The following is a 12,514-nucleotide window of genomic DNA, read 5'->3' as shown; positions in this document are numbered from 1 at the left end:
TTATAGGCCAGAATCCCAAACGGCGAAAACCCCTTCCCGCCAAAACAACAACTCATACCAATCGACACCATCATTGCAAGAGACATGACTCTTAAAAACGACAACGCCAGAACTTCTTGATTTAACCCCTGACACCCCTTCACCTACCTTCAAACGATTACCACTTTTTAGCCTTAACACTGTTCATCACACTTAAAGGTTGGGGGACTGGTGTATCACACCTAGCCGGTTCCGCTAGCATACCAACACATATCACCCTTGACCGACAACTCATATCGGCCAAGGCTGGGGGACTGGTGTACCACACCTAGCCAAACTCGACCAAATAAGTAAACGATACATATATACAAAAACAGTCAAGTATTCAACCTAGGCCGAGTTAACCTAAGCCTTACCAGATCTAACCTAAACATCTAGAGGAATAATCTGCACAAGATATCATATAACCAACATAAGCCGTCAAGGAAAGTAGCCGGCCTAGGCCGACTACTCCAATAGACTCAGTAAGATTAAAGTCCCCTAACATTCAATAGGTCCTAAGGGCCTGGGTTAGGGCCCAGACCCACTTACAGCCAAAGCCCAAGCCAAGGCCCGGACCATAGAATAACCAGACATAATTAATGCTCTATAAATACACGTGGACCCCAGTAATTAAATGTACGCATTCATTAATCACAGATTTGACCTTTTTTAGAGTTTTGACTCACTTGAGTTTCGGAGTCCCTTCTGCAGGTAATCCCTCCTGGGTCCAAACCGACATATACCAACCGGGAAGAGGCCAACTGAGAAGATAGCGGACTACATAGGTAAGGTGACGCTTGTGCCTAACTTATTTATTTGTTCTCTGCAAGAACACATATATCTTACAATCACAATTTGAACCATTGTATGTTAAATTTAAATTTTAAAATAAATTATTGAACTTGAAGATTGAATTGACATTTATCTTTTATGTGATTGAATTATTATAATAAAGAATTTGTATTTTTAGTTATGATGATTAAACTGAAGAATTAGTTATATATAATAAGTTTTATATATATATATATATATATATATATATATATATATATATATATTAGTTTTATAATTTTGTTATGTTAAAGTGTTTAAATATTTAAATCATTTATAAACATTTTTTATATATTATTAATAAAATCATTAGCATTATTTTTACTATTACTAATACTATTATTATTTTATTAAAAACATTATTAATATTATTTACCTTAAAATTCACATTTTTAAATAAATATTTTTATATAATATATTAAAATTCACATCATTATAATTTTTATACAAAAATTAAATTTGACCTCGTCTTTGATAAAGACAAAATTGATTCATGTTAACAAAAATTTGGACTAAATTGAACAAAAATCACGAATATATTGATCAAATTGAATATAAAACATTTACTCTAACACGTGAAACGCTACTAAATCGACAAATAAATATTTAAAAAAATTATAAAAATTATAAAAAAATTATAAAAATTTAAAAAACCATAAAGTGACACATGACTACTATTCATCGTCATGCATTTTAACCTATTATTTATTCTTTTTCCTTCCACACACCCCATTTATAGTATTTTGTCTTATATAACACTACCACTTTTTTAATTTACGAAAATATCATCCCACCCACATTCTTATAATTTTATTATTGTTCCTGCAAAGAACAAATAAGATGAGTTAGGCACAAGCGTCACCTTACCATGTAGTCCGCTATCTCTTCAGTTGGTCTCTCCCCGGTTGATACATGTCAGCTTGAACCTAGGAGGGGTTACCTGCAGAAGAGTCTCTGAAGCTCAAGTAAGTCAAAGCTCTCAGAGAGTCAAATCAGTGATTAATGAATGCGTACCTTTAATTCGTGAGGTCCATGCGTATTTATAGAGTATTAATGATGTTCGTTTACCTAATGGGATGGGCCTTGGTTTGGGCCCTAGCCTAGGTGATGAGTGGGCCTGGGCCCAAACCTAGGCTCCTCAAGGTCTATCGAACGCGGGGACCTCCATCTTACTAAGTCTTTGAGGGTGGTCTGATCCGTTTATTTCTTAGGCTTATCAGATGTCATCCTTGGCCGTGTACTATCCGTGTTGGTCATTTTGTTGTTATTTTAGCCTTTGTTCATTTAAATTCGAGACCATGGCGGCCCAGGTCGTGTACTTGGGTTGTCTCTGACATGTTCACGAGGTTTATCATTTATATGGTTAAGTCGACCAGGTCCGATATGAGTTGGATTTACTCGGCCTAGGCTGAATACTTGGCTGCCTTGATGTATTTCTTATTTAATTGATTGAGTTCGGTTAGGTGTGGTACACCAGTCCCCTAGCCTTGTCTGATGGGAGTTGTCGGTCAAGGGTGATATGTGTTGGTTGTGTTGGTATGCTAGCGGAACTGGCTAGGTGTGGTACACCAGTCCCCCAGCCTTTAAGTGTGGTGAACAGTGTTAAGGCTAAAAAGTGGTAACCGTCAGAAGGTAGGTGAATGGGTGCCAGGGGTCCAATCAAGAAGCTTTTGCGCTGTTGTTTTTAAAAAGTCGTATCTTTTGCAATGATGGTGTCGATTGGTCTGGGGTTTTATTTTGGCGGGAAGAGTTTTCGTCGTTTGGGACCCTGGACTATAAATATAGGTTTGAAAACGGGTGAGGAGTTACTTGTTTCATTTGTGAGAGTTCTGAATTCAGAGATCTTGTGCGCGTCATACTCTCCGACTAGTTCCCAAATTCAACCGACATCTTCTCGTAAAAACGAAAACAGGTATGTCTAGTAGTGATAGCGTGTCTACGTCTAGTAGTAGTGAAAGTACCGAGTCAGATAGAAGTAAGGATAGGCAACTTGGCGGAAAGGGTACGAGTTCTGGGGTTGTTACGAGTGGGATGCCAATGGAGATTGTAAGTGAGGTTCGAGAGGATCTGTAACACCCCCGGATCCTCTTGGGCTTACCAGGCATCCCACCTGCCACCCTCAAACCGGTTGTGTTAGGTCTGCAGCCCAATACACCCCAACCCCTCACCCTTCTCCGTCCATTCATACTGGGTGGGTTGTTGCCAGTGGGAATCGAACCCCCAACCTGACCTTTAACACCCCTGGCAAACCAGTAGATGCTACCAGTTGTGCTGCAGCGCAACTGGTAGCATCTGCTGGTGAGCCAGAGGTGTTAAAGGTCAGGTTGGGGGTTCGATTCCCACTGGCAACAACCCACCCAGTATGAATGGACGGAGAAGGGTGATGGGTTGGGGTGTATTGGGCTGCAGACCTAACACAACCGGTTTGAGGGTGGCAGGTGGGATGTCTGGTAAGCCCAAGAGGATCCGGGGGTGTTACAGGATCCCCCCGAAGAGTTGGAGGAGAGCAATTGGCCGGCGAAGGGTGGCTATGGGTGGGCGGCTGCTGACGTTCGTGAGCAATCATCTTTGTTCAGGTGGTCCCGTCTGCTGAACTCTTGGTTAAATTGCACACTTGTCATCTCCAAGGGTGTCAGTGGGGACATTGTTTCTCTAGAGAGGGTGAGTGCTATCGACCGGGTATGCCATGGGCAGGAGGGGGCTACCGAGAAGTTTTTTTACATGTATATGTGCCACTTTTCTCAACTTCATGTACAATTGTCGTTAGACGATTTTACCATGGGCGTATTGTGGGCGTTGAATGTGGCACCTACACAGCTACATCCGAATAGTTGGGCCTACTTGCAGGCTTTCAGTATTCTGTGCCAGTCCTTATACTTGGAGCCCACTCCTTATGCTTTCTTGTATTTTTACGACACCAGACCTCAGCGGCCGGCTACTTGGCTATCTTTGATTAGTCGCCCCAGCATCAGCAGACTGGATGCCTTCTCCAAATCTTTCAAGCACTTCAAGGATGGGTACTTTAAGGTCGTCGTTAAAGAAGGAGGAAAAACTTATATTTTGAACGCAGACGGAAGTGCCAAGTTCCCTTTTAGTTGGACAAATAATCCTTCTCGGTATAAGGACATGGGGATGGATGAATTGTCGGCTGATGATAAGGAGGTTGTGGAGACCTTGTTGAAGTTTGTTGATAAGTTGCCCACTAAGGGCCTAGTTAGAGTTTATAATTCGGTGCACCCGATAATAGATATCGAAGGTATCTGTTTATTACTTAAGCTATGTTAATAATACCAAGTTGTTTTGATCCGAGTTGTGATGTATTATTGTAGGGCATATAGCGCAGTCTGGAAAGAAGAATTTGACGCTTTTTCAAACGTTGAGGAAGGAAATGGCCGCTAAGGCCAAGGCGGCTGGGAAGACTGATGTTCCCAACTTATAAGAATCTGTGGTGGAGGTGCACATGCACGGCGGGACGAAAAGGAAGGCTAAGCTTCCGCCTCGACCCGGAAAGGGAAAAAATGTGAAGAAAGTAAGGGCGACCCTGCTTGGGACGGGGTCGGCTAGCGGAGCGGGGTCGGCCAGTGGGGAGAAGGGGCCGGAATCTAGGTTGATCGAGCTGCCGGAGATATCTGTGAGGAAGGACATTTCAATTACCCTCCCAGATACTATCGTAAATTCTATTGACAACATGGATGCGGAGCACATTGTGAGAACAATGGTCGAATTTGGGAGAAAGGCTTTAGTTTTGAGCCGGCATGTGGGGTCGCTTTATAGGAGAGAGGTGAAGGAGGGTGGCCGGGAAAAGGTGGAGGAGTTGCAGGGGAAAGTGGATAAGTTGGAGGAGGAAAAGGCTGCATTGGAGAAAGCAAAGGAAAGTTGGGAAGCGGAGAGGAAAACGTTGGCAACGTGGAGAGTTCATTGCTTGGACTGTGAGGAAAAGTTGAATAAACGTATTGGGGAATTGGAAGAGGACTACGATGATTTGAAGGACAAGTATGATGGAGCTGTTGGTGAGCTTGATGATTTGAAGAACAACATCATACAGGAGCACATCAATGGTTTTGAGAAGGGATTGCGGCAGGCGGCTTTTTTCCATCAGGATGTGGACGTGATGGATTCGAGGTTTGATGTGAATAAGGATGTTATTAACGGGAAGTTGGTCCAAGAGGATGAGGACAGTGGGAATGAGGAGGCGTAGGAGAAGGCGGCAGAGGAGGAGAAGAAGGCAGGCGATGTCGAGGATGCACCTGTCCCCACATACTAGGATTTCTGTTTTAATTGATTCGAGAATATTATTTGAGCCTGTCTGTAATATTTGGTACATTTAGCTACATTGGTTTATTGCACTTATGTTTAAATGCGATTAAGGTTCTGTATGTTATTATGTATGTTGTGTTTTGTTTATATGTGGTGTATGCGTGTCGCGATAAGTCATAAGATAAGGGTGTTCGACCCAGGCCGCCTACTTGGGGTAAGGGTGGGGAATTTAAATGAATTCAGCATAAGATAAGGGTGTTCGACCCAGGCCGCTTACTAGGGGTAAGGGTGGGAACTTAAACGAATCAAGCATAAGATAAGGGTGTTCGACCCAGGCCGCTTACTTGGGGTAAGGGTGGGGAACTTAAACGAATCAAGCATAAGATAAGGGTGTTCGACCTAGGCCGCTTACTTGGGGTAAGGGTGGGGAACTTAAACGAATCAAGCATAAGATAAGGGTGTTCGACCCAGGCCGCTTACTAGGGGTAAGGGTGGGAAACTTAAACGAATCAAGCATAAGATAAGGGTGTTCGACCCAGGCCCTTACTTAAAGTAAGGGTGGGGAACTTAAACGAATCAAACATAAGATAAGGGTGTTCAACCCAGGCCGCTTACTTGGGGTAAGGGTGGAGAACTTAAATGAATCAAGCATAAGATAAGGGTGTTCGACCCAGGTCTCTTACTTGGGGTAAGGGTGGGGAACTTAAGCGAGCGTAACACAAGTTAAGGGTGTTCGACCCAGACCGCTTACTTCTGGTAAGGGTGGGAAACTTAAGCGAGCGTAACACAAGTTAAGGGTGTTCGACCCAGGCCGCTTACTTGTGGTAAGGGTGGGGAACTTAAGCGATATGAGAATAAAAACATAGGAAAGTCGTATAGTTAAGAACCCTTCGTTTTATTTATTGAATATGGGGTGCCTCGTTAAAACCTCCCTGGCCAAAACCCTCCTTAGGGAAAAAAGACCAGGTGAGGAAAAAAAGTACACCCAGGGTTACAAGTATTCGGCTTAATGTAGTATACATTCAACTGAAATAGAATTTGAGGTGGGACACGTTCCAAGTGTTGGGTATCTCTTCCCTAGATAAATGTTCAAGGCGATAAGCTCCTCCTCTTGCGTCTTCACGTATGCGGTATGGACCGTCCCAGTTGGCGGAGAATTTGCCATCCTTCTTTCTTGCACTGCTGACCATTCTCCATACTAAGTCCTCGATTGCGAATGATCGTGGACATAGGTTTGCGTTATACGTTCTAGCAACTCTTCGTTTGGCAGCTAAATTGCGTATCTGGTCGGAGGTCGAGATGAGTGACCATGTTTTGGTGGTTGTGGGTTGGGTCGTATAGTTCTCAGCGTAGGGATGGTTCACCAATTTCAACCGGTATCATTGCGTTTGCACCGTAAACTAGGTTGAATGGGGATTCATTTGTTGATGATTGAGCGGTGCACCTGTACGCCCATAGCACTTCTACTAACTCTTCGGGCCATCGGCCTTTGACGCTATCTAATCTCTTGCGCAGTTCCACTAGGATAACCTTGTTGGCCGCCTCTTCTTGTCCATTAGTTTGTGGGTGTTCTACAGAACTTGTGATGTGTTTGATGCCCAGGCCAACGTAGAAATTGGCTAACTCTTTATCTATAAATTGTCGGCCATTGTCTGTGATGATGGTATGTGGAACACCATATCTGCATATAATATCTTTCCAAACAAACTGCTGAACTTGCTGGACCGTGATGGTGGTTAGTGGCTTGGCTTCTATCCATTTGGTGAAGTAGTCGACGGCTACAATTAGGAATTTCACTTGCCCTTTGCCGAGTGAGAAGGGGCCAAGGATATCCATTCCCCATTTAGCAAATGGCTATGGGGATAGTATGTGATGGAGTTGTTCTTGCTTCTGGTGGATGAGGTTGCCATGTTTTTGGCATGGTTTGCACTTTCTCACATAGTCTTGGTAGTCTACTTCTATAGTCAGCCAGAAGTATCCGGCTCTGAGGACTCTTGTAGCCATGGTACGTGAGCCGGAATGGTAGCCGCAAAAGCCTTCGTGTAGCTCTTTGATAATATATTGCGCTTGCTCTGCTGTGACACATTTTAGGAGAGGTTGGCCGTATCTGCGTTTGTAAAGGTCATCGCTTATCATGGTATACCTGGCGGCCTTAGCCAGCCAAGTTTTGTCCGCATCTTATGGGGGTTGCCGGTTTTTAGGTATTGGATATAGGGGGTGGTCCAGTTATGGCTTTGCAGAGGGGTGATGCTGTCAGTTGGGGTGTAGGTTAGGTTTTGGCAGGTATTTGTGATGGAGGGTGTAGATAATGTTTGCTATAGTAAGGATCGATGACGGCTTTTTAATTTGGTGCTGGCTAGTTTGGACAGGATGTCGACTCTGATGTTGTCGGTTCGGGGGATGTGTTCGATGCGGACCTGTTCAAAAGCGGATTGAATGACTGCGCGGACCAGATGATAATATTGTAGAAGGAAGGGATCTTTAATCTGGAATTCGTCGTTTAGGTGCCCTACAGTAAGTTTGGAGTCGGTTTTGCACGTTAATGTCTTGATGCCAACTTCGCGGGCAAGGGAAAGGCCGGCGAGGATGGCTTCGTATTCGACTTGGTTGTTTGATGTTTTGAAGGCAAAGTGAAGGGATTTCTCAATGAGGATGTCGTTAGGTCCTTCTAACACGATGTCGGCACCAACACCTTTGGGATTGGAGGAACCATCTACATGAAGCGTCCATTGGTCCTCTATAGGTGTGTGTTGGAGATCATTGACAAAATCCAGGAGGCATTGGGATTTTATGGGGCCATGGGGTTCGTAGCGAATGTTGAATTTCGACAGCTCAACGGCCCAGGATGACATCCGTCTGGCTAGGTCTGGTCTTTGCAATATTTTTTGGATTGGGTAGTCAATTTTGACAGTGATGCTATGGTTTTGGAAGTATGGGCGTAGGCGGCGAGCTGCGTGGACTAAGGACAGGGCCAACTTCTCCACCATTTGATATATGGTTTCAGGATCTTGCAGCGTTCTACTAACGAAGTAGACAGGATGCTGCGTGCCCTCTATTTCTTGGACAAGTGCGGCGCTGACGATGTGGTCGGAGGCTATAATGTACACTAGGAGGGGTTGGCGAGTGTCTGGCTTGTGGAGGATAGGTGGTGAGGTAGGGGTAGTTTTCAGGTTTTGAAAGATTAGTTCACAATCGTCAGTCCACGTGAACCGGCTGGATTTCTTTAGGAGTCGGATTATGGGTTGGGTTTGTTCAGCCAGTTTGGGTAGGAAGCGGGAGATGGCTGTGAGGCGGCCTATAAGGCGTTGGACCTCTTTGATGGTAGTGGGACTGCGCATTTCGATAATTGCCTTGAACTTTTCGGGGTTGGCCTCTATACCGCATTGGGTTAACATGAATCCGAGAAATTTACCGCGATTTACTCCGAATACACACTTGTCAGGGTTGAGGCGAAGATTGTATTGGCGTAATGTGGAGAAAACCGCCGAGAGGTCCTGGGCATGTTGGTGGTGGCTTGGAGACTTGACAACCATGTCGTCGACATATACTTCGACACATTGTCCCATTAGATGACTGAAAACCTTGTCCATTAGCCGTTGGTAGGTTGCTCCAGCGTTTTTAAGACCGAAAGGCATAACTCTATAGAAGTAGTTGGCATCGTCTGTGATGAAGGCAGTCTTGTTCATGTCAGATGCGGCCATGGGGATTTGGTTGTACCCAAAATATGCATCCAAAAAACTAAGCACTTTATTCCCTGCCGCGCCGTCAACAAGTCGGTCGATATTGGGTAAAGGGTAGGCATCGCGAGGGCAGGCCTTGTTCAGATCCGTGTAGTCTACACACATCCGCCATTTGCCATTGGCTTTCTTCACCAAGACTACGTTAGAAAGCCAAGTGGTGTACTGAGCTTCTTCTATGAATCCTACATTCAGTAACTTGTCGGCCTCAACCTTGGCCGCTAGCCGGCGTTCTTCGCCAAGTTTGCGTTTCTTCTGGGAGATGTAGCAGGCTTCTTTGTAGATGGATAATTTGTGGGATGCTACTAGGGGGTCCACCCCAGGTAGGTTTGCAGCTGACCAAGCGAAAAGGTCTGTGTTGTTGATGAGGATGGGTGTGATGATGACACACTCGTCCGAGTTTAAACTGGTGCCTAGGTTGATGGAGTGGCCGTTGGGAAGCTCTAGACGGGAGGTCTCCTCAACTGGTTCAAGACGAACATCCCGGCCTACTCTGGGGTCTAGATCTTCGCCTGATAAGGCGATGCCGGAGCCAGGTGGTCGCTCAATGTGGTTGGTTTGTTGAATTGGGAGTTGTGGGCGCAGGCTGAACATGTAACATTCGCATGCCAAGCGCTGGTCGCAGTGGACGGTGAGGATGTCACCAGAAGGAGAAGGGAACTTCATGGCCAAGTGGGGGGTGGAGACAACAACGCCAAGGGTGTTGAGGGAGGGATGGCCCAGGAGGACATTGTAGGACGTTGGCGCGTTGACTATAAGGAAGCAGATTGGAATGGTTTTGGTTTGGGTTCCTTCACGAAACACGGTGTGCAGGTCGATGTAGTCGCGGGTGGATACCTGTTCGCGAGAAAAGCCATAGATTAGTTCGTCATACGGGACAATAGCAGTGTCCGGGAGTTGGAGTTTTTGATAGATGGCCCAGTAGAGGATGTCAACGGAGCTGTGCTGGTCGACAAGGACCTTCTTAACAGCGTAGTTTTCGATTTCAACAGTGATGACCATGGGGTCATCTTGTTGATGGTTGAGGCCATGAAAGTCGTCATCTGTGAAGATGATGGGAGGCATGCGGCGTCTGTGGTGGGAATGGGTGATATGAATGATGGATTGGATATGGCGGAGGTGTTTCTTTCTAGCAGAAGAGGTGGATCCTCCACTAGCGAAACCACCAGAGATGGTGTTGATGGTGCCACGTAGGGGAGGGTCGGCATGGGTGATGTTGATGCGGACCGGTTCGGGTTCCTGGTTAGCGGGTTGGGCTGGGCGTCTGTCGTGAGGGGAGTCATGTGGAGGGCGTCTGTGGTCGGATCGAGGGGGTGGCGGGATCGAGAGGAATGATCATCTCTACGGATGAAGCGACGAAAGTGACCAGCACAGACCAGTTTTTCTATCTTATCCTGGAGTGCTTTGCAGTCTTCTGTAGTGTGGCCATGGTTGCGGTGGTAGCGGCAATATTTGGTCATATCAGCATTAGGACGTGTGGTTGTCTTACGTGGTGGAGGGATGAGGTCAGCTTGTAGGGCCTCATCAAGGATGCGGGAGCGGGCTACGGTAAGAGAGGCATATCTGGTGAAGCAGGGTTGGCGGGGCTCGTGTGGGTGGGTATCAGGGTGGGGAGGTTGCGGGGTAGGGTTAGCGGTGGTGGCTGCATAGTCATTGCAGAATTTGGTATGGAGGGTCTGCATCTCCTCCATGCGGACATAGTCGGCCGCACACAATTTGAGTTCATGCATAGAGGCGGGTGGGTGGAGGTAGACGTTGTTGGCGAAGTGGCCGGGTTGTAGGGTAAGTGCCATGCACTGGAGGATCATCTCCTGGTTGAGGTGTGGGATGTGAAGAGCTGTCTTACTGAAGCGATCTATGAACGCTTTGAGTGGTTCGCCTTGTTCCTGTCTAATGCCCAGGAGGGATATTGTGGTAGTTTGGTGTGGATGGCTGCCAGCAAAATGGGTGGAGAACATGTGGGAAAGGACGTCGAAGTTGTCGATGGAGTAAGGCGGAAAGGTTGTGAACCATTCTAGAGCAGGGCCCTTGAGGGTGGTGGGGAAGGCTTTGCAGAAGACTGCGTCTTGGGATGTGTATAGGGCGACATGGGTGATGTATACTTTGAGGTGTTCATCAGGGTCAGTTTCGCCGATGTAGCGGTCCAACGTGAAAGGATCCCACTGGGCAGGAAGGGGGGTGTTGGCGATAAAGTCGGTGAAGGGGTGACAACGTTTGGGTTGGTGGGGAGGGAGCAGATGTGGTGGGATAGGATGGTTGATCATAGCAGGGAAGGTGGAGGTAAGGTTGTGAGGGGGGATGTGGGTTGTTGGAAGGTAATGTGGGTTGTAAGGTGGTACATGTGTAGTGTGTAGGGTGGTGGGTACGTTGTAGGGGATCTGGGTGGTGGGGAGGGTAGCAGCAGGGGTTGGGGCTGTAGTATGCCCCGGTTGAGTGGATAGGAAGTCAGTGGGATGGGTGGAGGGAATGGGTGTTTGTTGGGTGGTGGTGAAGGTGTGAGGGGTGGGGTTGTATTCGCTTTCCTCTTCTGTGGGCTGGAAGGCCGGGGACCTTGCAGCCTCAAACGCCTCTTTGGCCTTTCCCTTCAAGGTGGGATCAGCTTCGATTTTTCGCCTAAGGCGAGAGTTCTCTTGTCGCAGCGCCTCCATCTCATCAGCACTGCGTTTCTTTAGATTTGTTAGTTCTTGTTGCATCTTCGCTTGGCCGTCCAGGATGGCGGCTAGGTCAGGGGTGACTTGGGCTTTAGTTTGGGCTGTAAGTGGGCCTGGGCCCTAGCCCAGGCCCTTAGGACCTATTGAACACTGGGGGGCTTTAATTTTACTAAGTATATTGGAGTAGTCAGCCTAGGCCAACTACTTTCCTTGGCGGTTTATGTTGGTTATGTGTTGCCTTGTGCAGGTTGTTCCTCTAGACCTTTTAGGTTATCAGTTTAGTCTGGTAAGGCTTAGGCCAACTCGGCTTAGGCTGACTACTTGACTGCTTTGGCATATATGTATCGTTTTATTACTTATTTGGTCGAGTTTGGCTAGGTGTGGTACAAAACTATTAATGAAAAGAAGATAAGCTCTATTTCTTCACATATTTTGAAGCATTAGACTAATTATCAATTCAGTTAGAGAATTCATTTCTTAAAGCATTATACTAATGATTGAATCTAATAATCTCAAAATTATATTACTTTGGCCCCTCCATCATTTTTTGTCAAGATCCGCCACTGCTCATACAGGTAATTAATCATATGAGAAGTTGTAGCAAATTAATCAATAATGATATCAATCATATGAGTTGAGTAATTATAGGGTTAAATATGTTTTGTCCTTTAATTTTCAGTGAAAATTGGAATTAGTCATTCTTAGAAACCTTGAACCAATTTAGTCTCTTATCTTTATAAATCCATGAATTTAGTCCTTTAAACCATATATTTTTTTAAGTTTATTTGACATTTCAAACGTGCTTCCCAACTAACAGTGAAGCGAAGATGAGTCAAACTGTTGTCAACAGACCAAAATACTACAATAAAATGTGTTTGAAACGTCCAATAAACTAAATAAAATTTGGTTAAAAAGACTTAATTCACGTATTTACGAAGTTGAGGGACTAGATTGGTTCAATGTTTTTTCAAAAGGGACAAATTCCAATTTTCACTAAAAGTTGAATGACCAAAAACA

Source organism: Vigna unguiculata, chromosome 6 (genome assembly GCF_004118075.2).
Source record: "Vigna unguiculata cultivar IT97K-499-35 chromosome 6, ASM411807v1, whole genome shotgun sequence".
NCBI lineage: Eukaryota > Viridiplantae > Streptophyta > Magnoliopsida > Fabales > Fabaceae > Vigna > Vigna unguiculata.
This window is presented reverse-complemented; position numbering follows the sequence as displayed.